The sequence below is a fragment of the Coenobita brevimanus genome, chromosome 64 (assembly GCF_032717465.1).
Source record: "Coenobita brevimanus isolate Jiangsu-jjx chromosome 64, ASM3271746v2, whole genome shotgun sequence".
In the NCBI taxonomy this organism is placed as follows: Eukaryota; Metazoa; Arthropoda; class Malacostraca; order Decapoda; family Coenobitidae; genus Coenobita; species Coenobita brevimanus.
Window position 1 is genome coordinate 19,772,972 of NC_137017.1, and position 16,855 is coordinate 19,789,826.

Below are 16,855 nucleotides of genomic sequence, written 5' to 3' on the forward strand. Positions count from 1 at the left end.
CCACTAAAGATCTAAGAATGAATATCTGATCTACACAACCTCTTCCCTTCCTAAAGCCTCCCTGTTCTTCACCAACTAATTTCTCTGTTCTTTCTCTAACTCTGTCAATAAGTATCCTACCATACACTTTTCCTATTATACTAAGAAGACAAATGCCCCTATGATTACCACACACTTCTTTTTCCCCTTTTCTTTTGTACACGGGAATAATTATACCTGACTTCCAATCCTCCGGGACTCTACCTTCCTCCCAGGCCAATCTGCACATCTTCCACATCCATTCTACTACTATCTCTTCCCCATGCTTCACCATTTCACCACACACACTATCAATTCCTGGGGCTTTCCCCGATTTAACTTTCTTCATTTCTTCCACAACTTCTATCCTACTGATTTCTTCCTGTCTTCTCACCTCCCTCCTTCTCCCAGCCATTCCCCAGCCACTTATACTCTCATTACTTTGATCCTCTATGTTCAACAATTCCTTAAAGTGTTCTCTCCATCTGCTTACTTTTTCTAACTTCTCCACTAGTAATTTACCATTTTTATCTTTCACTCCCCTGCTAACTTCACTTCCACCCTGTCTTACTCTTTTCACCTCTTTCCGGAACATTTTCTTACAGTTCCTCCACTTTACACTCATATTCCTTCCAAATTCCTCATCCACTCTCTTCTTACTCTCTCTTACTAATCTTTTCACCTCTCTCTTTCTTTCTACATATAACTCTCTCTTCCGCCTCTCAACTTCTTCCACACCCCTATTTCTCATCCATTCATTGTATGCTTTCTTCTTTTGTGCCACTGCCTGTCTCACCTCTTCAGTCCACCACGCTGTTCCTTGCACCCCCCTCCGTCTTCTCTTCCTTCCACACACCACATCACATGCTGCACATATTTCTTCTGTAAATATCCTACACACACCTTCCACGTCTCCCATCTGCTCTAATTCATATTTGCCCAATCGTTCCTCCACTTCTCTCTTATTCTCATCCTCTTGTAACCTTTCCACTCTCCTTGCAACTACTCCTTCCTCTCATCTTTCCCTTCTTCTGTTCCTCCATCTTACTTGAATCCTAATTATGGCCACCACCAAGTAGTGGTCAGAAAGTTCACTCCCCCAACCTCTATAAGCTCTTGCATCCATTACACATCTTTGCATCCTTTCATCCACACACACATAATCAATCATTGCCTTCCTTTCATTCTGTTCACCACCCTCCCGTCTCATCACTCGCCATGTATACCTGTGGATCATTTTATGCCTGGAGAGGGTATTGGCTATCACCAACCCCCTCCCGGCACAAATGTCCACTAACGCACTCCCATTCTCATCTGTCTCAGCAGGCACACCCCACTCACCAACTATTCCATCCACCTTCACATTCCCAACTTTACCATTCATATCACCGATCAAAAACACTCTCTCATTCCTTCCAAACTTTTCCATGCACACTTCTACATTTGTTCAGAACTCTTCTCTCACTCTTCTAGCACGATCTTGCGTTGGCGCATACACACACACAATCGCCCACATTTGTATTTCAACTTTCATCTTTACCCACACAATCCTTGACCCAACTGATCCATACTGTCTTATGCTCTTCTTCCAGCTTTTACTCACAACTATACATACTCCTTCCTTTGCCCTCTCATTCTCACCTACTCCTGCACATATACCCCATCCATACTCCCATTCTCTCACACTTTCTCCTCTCAGTTTTGTTTCAGTTATTTCACATACATCCACTCTCGCACCCTCAAGCACCTGGACAATCTCTCTCTCTCTTTCACCTCATCATTCGCTCCCCTTACATTCCACGTTCCGATAACCATGTCCTTTGTCCGGTCCTTGGTCTTCATCGTTTGGTCAGTCCTTGTCCGAGGCTTATTGTTTGTTTTTTTGCCCACATATGCTGCCAACACATGGCACAGCATCCTATTATCATTCAGGGTTTGAATTGTATTAATGTGAAGTTCAGTTAGGCTACAAATGTAAATGAGGTAGGTGTTTTTGGGTGAATTGTTGGTAAGGGTATATCCTCTGCAACCATAGCCAAGATCCTTTATATTCATGATGGTATACTGTTTTAAGGTTAGACTGCTTTATTCACTGACTTCCTATATTAACACTTTTATTTTTATTTATTTGTATATTAACCTTATTTATGTGTTGAATTTATTTAGTGATGGCTTCTTTTCTTATTGGCAGGTTACGAAGGCACTTCGCACAGCAATAATGAGCAAGCAGTATGGAAACGAAGATTTCCTTGCCAGGCTTGTTGCTCAAGCCTGTATCTCCATCCTACCTGAAAAAACAACTTTCAACGTTGACAATATATGCATTTGTAAAATCTTGGGCTCAGGCATCCACAAGTCAGAAGTTGTTCAGGTAAGAGACAGGGTTGGCACCAAAGTGGGTAACTCGATTTTACCCACCCGGGTTTTTTTCAGTAAAACCCACTTGAAAAAACCCACTATTTTACCCACTTTACTGTTTTTTTTTTTTTTAATAATGTATTTAATAAATTCAGTTTTATTTGATTAAATGGTTATATTTTTGCACACACTATCAGAAGTAAGTAATAGCTGATGAATCATATTCTATTTCACTGGTGAAAAAAACACATTGCCAAGTATTTACATTATCTTGGAAGCATAATCTTAGTGATTAAAAAAAAAACTTATTACATTTCTCATCATTGACGTAAGTAAAACATTCTCTTTGCAAATATGAATGTTCATTCATTCATTCATTGCCAGACGCCATGTATCCCAAACGGGGTGGCCAAGGGCTTAGAGTTAATTGTTTTATAGGGAGGGTCTTTGATTTTTTCAAAACTATTCATAATACTTCTAATAGATTTTATAACCAATGCTCTTTTCTTTTGAAATGATAATATTTTTGTGTCACAGTATATTATGGGTCTTGTCATGTTACCCAACCAATATAACAGTTTTTTTTTTTTTCCCCCCAAATATGAATGCAATTCTTTGCCTCAGTGATAAAATAAAAATGACACTTCACTTCTAAATGACTTACTGACATGAAATAATAATATTTCCTGAAAAATACCAACATTATCCCTTACTGCAGTTTCAGAAAATCAGGTCAAAGTTTTCTTCATCTTAAGAATATTTTTACATTGCTTTCCTTCTCAGTAGATTCAGTTTTTATACATCCACGTGTAATGTGGTGAATACAGACTTTACAGCCAGCACTACCTGTCTCTAATTTTGCAAGTTTTAAAATTGAGTAAAATTGTTTTTGACAGATATGGTTTTTGGTTTTATTAAGGAGTGGGGTAAATTTATTATATGACTGTAATCATTACTGGAATTAACTTATACTGTATGTTGTCTCATATCATTACCAAATATCAATAATTCTATAGCAATATATTATAAACATTCTTTTGTGTTTAAAACAGATGTATTTTACGGGCATAAATATTTGGTTACCAAAAGCTATTATTACTGTTAAGATAATGTATGAAATCACCTATGCTACAGAATTTTCAATAATAATTATTTAGAAGATTGAGAAATGCAAGTACATAATTACCAAAGAAAGGAGAGTAGCAAGGCAAATGACTCCTTCTCCTACTATTGTGTAGTGTGGACTGATCTTTGCCAGCTCATGAGTTGTGCAGTGCTCTCAAGCCTGTCATATTGAAGTATGTTTTGCTGTGTAGCAGGCAGCCCAAGGATAACAACCAAACAGGTCAAAACATGAATGTGTTCATTTCCCTCATTCAAATAACTGTGTGAAATTAAGATTTTATTGGGCTATTCATAATTATCTATAGGGGAAACATTATTTTATTTAAATTTAAGGTAAACTTTGAAAAAACCCACTTTTGCCTGTTTTTTTGGAGGGGTATTTTGTGGGAAAAAAAAAAAAAAAAACTTGGGTTGGGCTCCCCCCCCCCCCCGGTAAGAGAGAAGTTAAATTGATCTGCAGTGTGTTGGTGGTTTGTACTGCAATTGATAATTCATTTCCAAGTCTGACACAGAGGAACCATGATCTTATTTTGATGGTTTTGTCATATAGCAATACAGTACATGCAATATTACTTCCAATAATAACAATTCATTTATTCAGCCATCATGTAGTACTACTACTACTACTACATGTACTGCAATTGATAATTCATTTCCAAGAGTGACACAGAGGAACCATAATCTTATTTTGATGGTTTTGTCATGTAGCAATACAGTACATGTAATATTGCTTCCAATAATAACAGTTCATTTAATCATTCATCATGTAGTACTACTACTACTACTACTACAACTACTAACTACTGCTACAACTACTAACTACTACTACTACTACTACTACTGCTACTAGTACTACTACTACTACTGCTACTAGTACTACTACTACTACTGCTACTAGTACTACTACTACTACTACTTCTACTACTACTATTTCTTGTTTCTCAAAGGTACCAATTCTTCATATGTCCAGTTACTCTTCTATCTATCTATCTATTGCCAGACGCCTCAGTCCCGTTTGGGGTGGATACAAACAAATTGCCTCCAAGTCGCCCTGTCTCCCGCCATTTCACTCCCCTGCTCCCAACTCACACCCCCCTCTCTCATATACCTCTCCACCCCATCCCTCCATCTCATCTTCGGCCTCCCCCTCCCTCTTTCCCCCTCCACCTCACTCACATACACTCTCTTCGTCAGTCTTTCACCCTCCATCCTCTCCACATGGCCAAACCACCTCAGTATGTTCCTCATAACGCTTCCTATCACATCCACATCAACACCACAACGCTCCTTTATATCCTCATTCATCAGCCTGTCTCTCCATGTGACTCCACAGGCTCCTCTTAAATAACTCATTTCCACTGCTCTCACTCTTGACTTGTGTCCTTCCAACAACGTCCAAGCTTCACTTCCGTACGTTAGAGTTGGTATCACAATACTGTCATGTAGTAACTTTTTCACTTCCATGCTCACTTCCCTGTTTCTTATCACTGCTTTCAAAGAACCAGCAACCTTTCTTCCCTGCTGTACCCTTTCAAGCACTTCACCCTCCAAACCTCCATCCTTACTCATCACACTACCCAAGTACTTAAACGTACTCACATTTTCCAATTCCTCACCATCCAACCTCGCTGTACATTCACTGACTTCACCTCTCTCAAAGACCATCACTTTACTCTTCCCTACATTCACCTTTAGATTCCGTTTCTTACACACTCTCCCAAACTCATCCACCAAGCCTTGCAGCTCCCCTTAGTCTTCACTCAACAACACAGTATCATCTGCAAACAACAGCACAGGGAGTTTCCAAACACTATCCTCTCTCACCAGGGCCACTCCAACATCCACTACCCTACCTTGTACCTCTTTTATTACCCCATCCATGTACAGATTGAACAACCATGGAGACATGACACATCCCTGTTTCAACCCAACTTTCAAAGAGAAAAATTCACTTAGTTCACCATCCACACGCACTGCAGCCTTCGCACCATCGTACATACTCTTCACAGCATTCAACAACTTCCCATCTACTCCATATATTCTTAACACTTTCTACAATCCTAGTCTATCCACCCTGTCATATGCTTTCTCCAAATCCATGAAAGCCGCATACAACTTCTTTCCCTTCTCTAGAAACTTTTCCACTAAAGATCTGAGAATGAATATCTGATCTACACAACCTTTTCCCTTCCTAAAGCCTCCCTGTTCTTCTCCAACTAATTCCTCTGTTCTTTCTCTAACTCTGTCAATAAGTATCCTACCATACACTTTTCCTATTATACTAAGAAGACAAATGCCCCTATGATTACCACACACTTCTTTTTCCCCTTTTCCTTTGTACAAGGGAATAATTATACCTGACTTCCAATCCTCCGGGACTCTACCTTCCTCCCAGGCCAATCTGCACATCTTCCACATCCATTCTACTACTATCTCTCCCCCATGCTTCAGCATTTCACCACACACTCCATCAATTCCTGGGGCTTTCCCTGATTTAACTTTCTTCATTGCTTCCACAACTTCTATCCTACTGATTTCTTCCTGTCTTCTCACCTCCCTCCTTCTCCCAGCCATTCCCCAGCCACTTATACTCGCATTACTTCCATCCTCCACGTTCAACAATTCCTTAAAGTGTTCTCTCCATCTGCTCACTTTTTCTCCCTTCTCCACTAGTAATCTACCATTTTTATCTTTCACTCCCCTGCTAACTTCACTTCCACCCTGTCTTACTCTTTTCACCTCTCTCCAGAACATTTTCTTACAGTCCCTCCACTTTACACTCAAATTCCTTCCAAATTCCTCATCCACTCTCTTCTTACTCTCTCTTACTAATCTTTTCTCCTCTTTCTTTCTACATATAACTCTCTCTTCCGCCTCTCAGCCTCTTCCACGCCCCTATTCCTCATCCATTCATTGTATGCTTTCTTCTTTTGTGCCACAGCCTGTTTCACCTCTTCAGTCCACCACGCTGTTCCTTGCACCCCCCTCCGTCTTCTCTTCCTTCCACACACCACATCACATGCTGCACATATTTCTTCTGTAAATATTCTACACACACCTTCCACGTCCCCCATCTGCTCCAATTCATATTTGCCCAATCGTTCCTCCACTTCTCTCTTATACTCTGCCTATTTCTCATCCTCTTGTAACCTTTCCACTCTCCTTGCAACTACTCCTTCCTCTCGTCTTTCCCTTCTTCTGTTCCTCCATCTTACTTGGACTTTAATTCTGGCCACCACCAAGTAGTGGTCAGAAAGTCCACTCCCCCAACCTCTATAAACTCTTGCATCCAATATACATCTTCGCATCCTTTCATCCACACACACATAATCAATCATTGCCTTCCTTTCATTCAGTTCGCCACCCACCCTTCTCATCACTCGCCATGTATACCTGTGGATCATTTTATGCCTGAAGAGGGTATTGGCTATCACCAACCTCCCAGCACAAATGTCCACTAACGCACTGCCATTCTCATCTATCTCAGCAGGCACACCCCACTCACCAACTATTCCATCCACCTTCACATTCCCAACTTTACCATTCATATCACCAATCAAAAACACTCTCTCATTCCTTCCAAACTTTTCCATGCACACTTCTACATTTGTCCAGAACTCTTCTCTCACTCTTCTAGCACTATCTTGCGTTGGTGCATACACACACACAATCGCCCACATTTGTATTCCAACTTTCAACTTTACCCACACAATCCTCGATCCAACTGATCCATACTGTCTTATGCTCCTCTTCCATCTTTTACTCACAACTATACAAACTCCTTCCTTTGCCCTCTCATTCTCACCTACTCCTGCACATATACCCCATCCATACTCCCATTCTCTCACACTTTCTCCTCTCCATTTTGTTTCAGTTATTCCACATACATCCACTTTCGCATCCTCAAGCACCTGGACAATCTCTCTCTCTTTCACCTCATCATTCGCTCCCCTTACATTCCACGTTCCAATTGCAATGTCCTTTGTCCGGTCCTTGGTCGTCAACGTTTGGTCAGTCCTTGTCCGAGGCTTATTGTTTGTTTTTTTAGTTAGTTGTTTTCCGGGGAGGGGCACTAACCCTCCGCCAACCCTTTTAGTCGCCTTTTACGACAAGCAGGGATACTGGGGGAGTATTCTTGAAAAACCCCCCTACCCCCAGGGGGTTCAGTTACTCTTAAAGTCATGAAATTATGTATTCCAAGCATTTGGTGACTTTTTGCATTACAGTCATTGTGTACCAAATGATAAAATGTTTTGCAGTGCATGTGGTACATAGTATTGGCATTTCAGGGTATGGTCTTCAGGCGAACTGTAGAGGGTGCTGTCACTGCTAAAGAGAAGGCCAAGTTGGCAGTGTATTCTTGCCCTTTTGATATTACCACTACAGAGACAAAAGGGACTGTCCTCATCCAAACTGCTGATGAACTAGCCAACTTCTCACGTGGTGAGGAGAACAGAATGGAGGAAGATGTAAGATTACACAGTACTTCAGTACTTCAGTTTTTATACTGTACTTCAGTTTCATGTGGCACTCTGTTAATACAGTAAAAGTCCTGTAATCCAAATGGCAAGGAACTGAGGGTCTTTCAGACTGTTGGTTTTTTCAGACTATTGGGAGGGACCTCTGAAAACATTAGTAGTATGTATACTTACGATCACTAATTTTTGCCAAGGGGTGCCCCTTCCTGCTTCCTATCCCTGTATATCTAGGGAAAAAGGGCGGGGGGATGAAATGATCTCCACCCCAGCTCCCAACCCTCCCATACCCCTACCCAACCCCCCTCCCACCCATCATATTGGCAGTTACATCTCAAGCTGATTTCATGCATAACACTCCTGGGCCTACTACCAGTACAAACATAAAATGCTAGGATATGTTAAAAGTATATAATATAACTATCAACATGCTGCAGTAAGAAATTAGTGCATTATGAAGTTGACAGTAAAACAAAAACGTTAATAAAGGCCACCTCAAGCCTCGTGTATTGGGTGAACACACACACACACACACACACACACACACACACACACACACACACACACACACACACACACACACACACACACACACACACACTTAAAAAAAGGCGGAGGAATTATAATATTAACTAAGAAAAATCTAAAAAGTCAATAAAATACTCGGTAAAACTAGATATACCCTCACAAGTAGAACTGATTGCAGTAGAGATCAACACATCTGAAGGGAAAGTAATTGTAGCCAATTTGTACATGCCACCCAGATCAAACACATGGGAAAGAGACGAATATGAGGACCTGGCAGAGAGTACAATTCAGAGTTTAAGAGCATTACTACATAAAATGGAAGAGAAATCGGAAAGAATTTTACTAACTGGAGATTTTAATACAAATATAAATTGGAATACTCCAGATATAATAAGCCAAGAAAGCTGTTGGGACCAAAAGCTCCTGGATCTCGTGCAAGAGCTTTTCCTAACGCAACACGTGAGGGAAACCACCAGAAAAAGAGGACTCAATGTACCTTCAATGCTAGATCTCATATTTATTAGGCAAGAAAATGATATTGACAGTTTAATATATCACCCTCCACTCGGCAAAAGCGACCATGCAGTACTAAATTGCAACTTCAGGATAGCATATGACACAGTTAACAGCAATGAAAGTTACAAAAAGAGGCTAAACTATAAAAAGGGAAATTATCATGACCTAAAGAAGTATTTCTTAGAAGTTGATTGGGAAAATGAGCTTAGAGGACAAGATTTAAATGCTGTATATAAAAAATTCTGTGAATTTTATGAAATAGGAGTCCAGAAGTACATCCCACAGCACAAAGAAGCAGATAAGAAAATACAGAAATGGTTCAATACAGAATGTAAAAAATCAAAAGAAAGAAGAGATTTGTTGTGGAATAGATACAGAAGACACAATAGTGAAAGGACATATAATAATTACAAACAGGCAAGAAACGATTATACAAGAATAAGGAGGGAAGCCCAAAAACAGTTTGAGGAGGATATCATAAATAAAAGTAGTGATCAACCGAAGCTATTTTACAGCTACATCAGAAGCAAAACCAAAGTAAAAGATATAATACAATCCATTACGGACGAGGGAATCACCTATACACAAGAGAAAGATATTTGTGAAGCACTAAATAAGAATTTCCAATCAGTTTTTACAGAAGAAAAAAAATTTTGAGAGGGACTATGTGGAACATGCATGCCCACACATACTACCAGATATACAAATATCAGAAAAAGTAATACAGGAGGAGTTAAGTAAATTAGACAAAGGAAAAGCAAATGGTCCTGATGAAATTTCATGTTGGGTATTACGAGAATGTGCAAAGGAGTTACGTAAACCATTATTTTTAATTTTCAAGAAATCTTTGAGTCAAGGTAAACTACCTGATATTTGGAAGAAAGCAAATATTGTCCCCTTATTCAAGAAAGGGAATTGACAAAATTAACTCAACTACCGACCGGTATCACTGACCAGTGTTGTAAGCAAGGTATTAGAAAAGCTTATAAGAAAAGCTTGGGTAAATCATCTAGAAGAACACAATATGATAACAGAAAGACGGTTTGGTTTCAGAAAAGGAAAATCATGTGTTACTAATCTGTTGAGCTACTATGACAGAGTAACAGACACAATACAGGAAAGAGAAGGATGGGTGGACAGTATCTATTTAGATTTCAAGAAAGCATTTGACACAGTACCACACCAAAGACTTTTATGGAAACTGTACCATCAAGGAGGAATTCGAGGCAAACTGTTTTGTTGGATTCAAGATTTTCTCATAAAAAGAGAAATGAGAACAGTACTAAGGGGAAACTACTCATCATGGAAAGAAGTGACTAGTGGAGTACCACAGGGCTCAGTGCTGGTACCAATCATGTTTTTAGTGTATATAAATGATATAGACAGTAACACTGGAAATGAAGGCTATCTAAAAATGTTTGCAGATGATGCAAAAATACAATGGAGAATTACTAACACAGACTCTTGTAAAGAGCTACAAGAAGAATTAAATAAACTTCATGAATGGAGTAATACATGGCAAATGCAATTCAATTTGGACAAGTGTCATGTAATCAAGTTTGGTAAAAGTGGAAAAAGACCTGATTGGGATTATACGTAACCCTACACACATCAGAAAGAGAGAAGGACCTAGGTGTAATTATCAATAACAGACTATCTCCGGCTGACCACATCAGTGAGAAGGTACAGAACATGTATACACTGCTTGCAAATATGAGAATAGCATTCACATACATAAATGAAGACATGCTAAGAAGGATAATGACATCATTCATTAGACCAACCCTGGAGTATGCATCAGTAGTCTGGAGTCCTCATCTCAAAAAACACCTAGACAAGATTGAAAAAATTCAAAGGGCTGCTACAAGATGGGTACCAAGCTTAAGGGATCTAAGCTATGAAGAAAGACGAAATAAACTGAATCTACCAACACTACAGGAGAGAAGGAAAAGAGGTGACATGATAATGCTATATAAATGCATATCAGGGAAGGAGAAAATAGACATAAATGATTACTTAACGTATGGGGAAGCATCAGCTAGATGACTCTGCAAAAAACTGTATAAGAAGAGAGGTGATAAAGACGTAAAGAAATTCATTTTCCCCAAAAGAGCAATTGATCAGTGGAATGCTCTACCGAATGAAGTAATGTGTGTCAAAATAATTCACAAATTTAAGGATATGTACGATAAATATGGTTTAAGACACGGGACAGTACGAGCTTGACTCATTCCTGTAGAGATACAATTAGGTGAGAACGCACACACACACACACACACACACACACACACACACACACACACACACACACACACACACACACGATGCATGAGGCCTGGGATGGCCATTGTTAACATTATTTTTCTGTCAATGTTATAATGCATTAATTTCTTGGTGCACTGTGTTCATAGTTGTATTATATACTTTTTACACATCTTAGTGTTTCATGTTTGTGTATTATGTGACTATGAGTGTAAAGTATGAGGTTAGCTTGAGATGTAACTGCGAGTTAAGAATGACAAGTGGGGGGGTTGGGTTGGGTAGGGGTATGGGAAGAGTTGGGAGCTGGGGTACAGGCAGGTGAAGCTTGTTTCATCCCCCCCTCCCATTTTCCCTGGGTATTTAGGGGTAGGAAGGGGGCACCCCTGAGCAGAAATCAGTGATCGTAAGTGTACATGACCATTAATTAAGCTCTTAAAATGATATGGGTTATTGTTTTACTCCCCTGAAATGTATAGAACTGTAGATGAATAGTTGCACGCAGGTACATCCAAGTCCAAGAGCAATTCCAAGCCAGATATATCCACAGATAAAACTCAGAAAAATTGCTTTGGAAGATTCGGAGTATTGGGATTTTCGGATTATTGGTCGCCGGATTAGAGGACATTTACTGTGGTTCTCAGACTTAGCTCCGAAGTTTGTTTATCAAGTATCACGATCACCCCTGGGGGTAGGGGGGTTTCAAGAATACTCCCCCAGTATCCCTGCTTGTCGTATGAGGCGACTAAAAGGGTTTGTGGTGGGTTAGTGCCCCACCCCGTAAAAAGAACTAACTAAAAAAGCGAATAAAGCGCCTCGGACCCTGACGGACCATACGTTGACGACTAAGGAACGGACAAAGGACATTCTTAGGGTGGGAACATGGAATGTGAGAGGAGTGAATGATGAAGTGAAAGAGAGAGAGATTGTTCAGGTGTTTGAGGATGCAAAAGTGGATATATGTGGATTGACTAAAACTAAATGGGAGGGGAAAGGGTGAGAGAATGGGAATATGGTGTAGGTATATGTGCGGGAGTCAGTGAGAATGAGAGGGCAAGAGAGGGAGTATGTCTGATGATAAGCAAGAAGTGGAAGGAGAATATAAGAGAGTATGGGACAGTGGGTGCAAGGATTGTATGGGTGAGGATGAAAGTAGGTATACAAGCATGGGCGATTGTATGTGTGTATGCTCCGACAGAGGATCGAGAGGCAAGATTGAAAGATGAGTTTTGGGCGAGAGTAGAAGCATGTATGGACAAGTTTGAGAGGAGCGAGAGAGTGCTGTTGATTGGAGACATGAATGGCAAAGTTGGGAATGTACGAGTGGATGGAGTGGTTGGTCAGTGGGGTGTGCCAGCTGAAGTAGATGGGAATGGTAGTGCTTTGGTGGACATCTGTGCTTGTAAGGGGTTGGCAATAGCCAACACCTACTTTCGTCATAAGATGATCCACCGGTATACATGGAGAGCAATGAGGAGGATGGATGGTGAACTTGTTGAACGAAAGGCAATGATAGACTACATGTGTGTGGATGAGCGAATGAGAAGACAAGTGTTGGATGCAAGAGTGTGGAGAGGGTGGGGAAATGGAGTCTCGGACCATCACTTAGTGATGGCCAAGGTAAAGATGCAAAGAAAGTGGTTGAGGAGGCGAAGGGGAAGACAGGAGGAAACAGCTCCTGTGAGAAGAGTGGAGAAATTGCAAGATAGTGAGAAAATGACAGAGTATAAGAGCATAGTGGAAGAAAAATTGGGAAGGTATGAGCTAGAGCAGATGGAAGGGGTGGAAGACGTATGTAAGATATTCACGGAAGAGATAGGCGCAGCGTGTGAGGCGGTTTGTGGAGTGAGGAGGAGATGCAAGGGTGTACAAGGGACAGCATGGTGGAATGATGAGGTGAAACGAGCTGTGGAACAAAAGAAGAAGGCATATGGTGAATGGTTGGCGAGTAGAGGTAGGGGAGAAGATGAGAGAGAGAAGAGAGAGGTATATGTGAGCAGGAGAAGGGAGGTTAAGAGACTGGTGAAGGAGAGTAAGAAGAAAGTGGATGAAGAGTTTGGGAGGAATCTGAGTGTGAAATGGAGGGAGAGTAAGAAATTGTTTTGGAAGGAGGTAAAGAAAGTAAGGCAGTGTGAAAGGGGAAATAGGGGAGTGAAAGATGGGAATAATAGATTGTTGGTGGAGACGAGATAGAAATTGAGGAGATGGAAGGAGCACTTTGAGGATTTGCTGAATGTAGAGAGTGAGAGCAGTGTGAGTATATGTGGTTGGGGAATGGCTGGGAGAAGAAGAGATGAGAGGAGGGAGGAAGAGATCAGTAGGGCGGAAGTAGTGGAAGCGATGAAGAAGGTTAAGCTGGGAAAGGCCCCAGGAGTTGATGGAGTGTGTGGTGAAATGCTTAGGTATGGGGGTGAGATTGTTGTGGAGTGGATATGGAAGTTGTGTAGATTGGCTTGGGAAGAGGGAAGGGTTCCAGAGGACTGGAAATCAGGTATAATTGTACCTCTGTACAAAGGAAAAGGGGAGAGAGAAGTATGTGGTAACCATAGGGGTATTTGCCTTCTTAGTGTGACTGGTAAAATATATGGTAGAATACTCATTGATAGGGTTAGGCATATGACAGAGGAGCTAGTTGGAGAAGAACAAGAGGGATTTGGGAAGGGAAAAGGGTGTGTAGATCAGATATTTGTTCTAAGATGTTTAGTGGAGCAGTATCTAGAGAAGGGAAGGAAAGTGTATGCTGCCTTCATGGACTTGGAGAAAGCTTATGACAGAATAGATAGGCAAGGTATGTGGAAGGTATTAAGAATATATGGAGTGGATGGGAAATTGTTGAGTGCTGTGAAGAGTATGTACGAGGGAGCTAGGGCTACAGTGCGAGTGGATGGTGAGCTGAGTGAGTTCTTTGATCTCAATGTGGGACTGAAACAGGGGTGTGTGATGTCTCCATGGCTGTTTAATATATATATGGATGGGGTTGTAAAGGAGGTGCAAGGTAGGGCAGTGGATGTGGGGGTGGCCCTAATGAATGAGGGTGAGATTTGGAAGCTTCCGGTTTTGCTGTTTGCTGATGATACAGTATTGTTGAGTGAAGATGAATGGGAGTTGCAAGGTTTGATGAATGAATTTGGGACAGTGTGTAGGAGGAGGAAGCTGAAAGTTAATGTAAACAAAAGTAAAGTTATGGTGCTTGAGCGGAGTGTGCAGTGAGGTTGGATGGCGAGGATATGGAGAATGTGAGTGCATTCAAGTACTTGGGTAGTGTGATGAGTAAGGATGGAACTTTGGGGGATGAAGTACGTGAAAGGGTACAGCAGGGAAGGAAGGTTGTTGGTACACTGAAAGAAATGATGAGAAATAGGGAGGTGAGTATGGAAGTTAAGAAGTCACTGCATGATGGTATTGTGATCCCTACCCTGACGTATGGAAGTGAGGCGTGGACCTTGCGAGAGGGGAACAAGTCAAGAGTGAGAGCAGTGGAAATGAGTTACTTGAGAGGAGCATGTGGAGTGACGTGGAGGGACAGGTTGACGAATGAAGAAGTGAAGGAACGTTGTGGGGTAGATGTGGATGTGGTTGAGAAGATTAGGAGAAATACACTGAGGTGGTTTGGACATGTGGAGAGAATGGAGAATGAAAGACTGACTATGAGGGTGTATGTAGGTGAGGTGGAGGGAGGGAGAGGGAGGGGTAGACCGAGGATGAGGTGGAGGGATGGAGTTGAGAGGTATATGAGGGAGGGGGGGGGTGAGTTAGGGGGAGGGTAGTCAAATGGTGGGTGACAGAGTGACTTGGAGGCGTTTTGTCTGTGGCCACCCTTTCGGGATTAGGGCGTCGGGCTATAGATAGATAGATAGATAGACGATCCTGCCTGTCCCATTTGTTGATGGAAAAACAGGATCATGATCATAATGGTTATAGTTGCTTTTAAAATATATGAATTTTTCAGGAGGGCATTTGAATGGAAATTTTCCAAATTTCACTACTATTCTTAGCATGCTTTTCACGCAGTTCTGATCATACACAGTAATTTTATTGACAGACATTTGTATTGGTGAAAAGATGCTATTTTAACCCTTTAAAAGGAGAAACCAATATTGACAAAGATAAAGGAAGCATGTGCAGCACATGGAATCTATAGAACTGTGTTTCTTTCATCAGATATGTATAACATGAAGTCATTATTTTCATTCCTAAAGTGTACAGTAGTGGAGAGGGTGGAATGAAATGCTTGTTGGAGATACGTAAGAAGGCATGGATGAGTGAAACTGTGCCAGCAGATTGGAAAAAGGCTGTGATTGTACCCCTGTACAAAAATAAAGGTGACCAAAGCGAGTGCAAGAATTATCGTGGCCTAAGTTTATTGAGTGTGGTAGGGAAGGTATAAGGAAGAATTGTTATAGAGAAAGTAAGAGAGATATCGAAAGTGCTAGTGAGTGATGAACAGGGTGGCTTCAGGAGTGGCAGAGGATGTTTGGATCAAATATTTGCAGTAAGACATATAGTGGAGAAAGCTTTATGGCATTCATGGATTTGGAAAATGCATATGACAAAGTAGACAGAGAAGGATTGTGGAAGGTTTTGCGCATGTACAGTGTAGATGGTAAGCTGCTGTGTGCTGTCAAGTGTTTTTATGATGGTAGTGAAGCATGTGAGAGGGCATCTAAGTGAATGGTTCACGATCGGTGTGGATGTGTGACAAGGTTCTGTGATGTCCCCATGGTTGTTCAGTATTTATGTGGATGGGGTGATGAGAGAAGTAAAAAAATGAGTAATGGAGAGGGGGATAGCTTTAGTAATGAATGGCGATGGATGGAATGTCTTAAATTTGTTGTATGCTGATGGTGCAGTACTACTTGTAGATACTGGACCAAAGCTTTGTAGATTAGTGCAGAGTTTTGCTGATGTCTGTGAGTGTCATGCCTTGAGAGTATGTGTAGAATAGAGTAAAGTGATGGTTATTGAGAGAGAAGGTGACTCCCAGTGTGATGTTAAATTGAATGAGGGGTGACTGGAATTGGTGAGGGAGTTCAAATACCTAGGCACAGTGATAGAAAAGAGAGTAAAGTGTGCAAAAGAAGTGGAAAGTAGAGTGACACAAGAAATGAAAGTAGCTGGTGCAATAAAGGCCTTGATACAAAACGGAGGCTTGAGTGTTTCAGCTGCATGAGGCTTACATGAAGAAGTGTTATTGCCAACTGTAACATATGGATGTGAGATTATGGTGTGACATGAAAATGAAAAGTCAAGAGAGAGAGCAGTGGAGATGAGACTGCTGAGTCACATATGTGGAGTACAGAGTGAATGAGGTATGAAATAATGTGATTTGTGAAAGATGTAGAGTGCGGAAGTCTGTGGACACCAGAATCAAAGAGAGTGTACTGAGATGGTATGGTCATGTGGAGAGAATGGATAACAATAGAGTGGTGAAAAGGTATATCTGAGCGAATTTGAAGGAGGAAGGAGGTGAGGTAGGCCAAGGAGAAGGTGGAGGAATATGGTGGATGAGTGTGTGAGGAGGAGAGTTTTGGAAGTCGGTGAGATTAGGGGACTGACAAGAGATTGAACTGGCTGGA

The 16,855-nt window shown here is 41.1% G+C and overlaps 1 pseudogene; it reads left to right on the forward strand.

Moving 5' to 3' along the window:
* LOC145404702 (T-complex protein 1 subunit theta-like) overlaps nucleotides 1-16,855 on the forward strand; it is a 205,137-nt pseudogene that overhangs the window by 8,829 nt on the left and 179,453 nt on the right.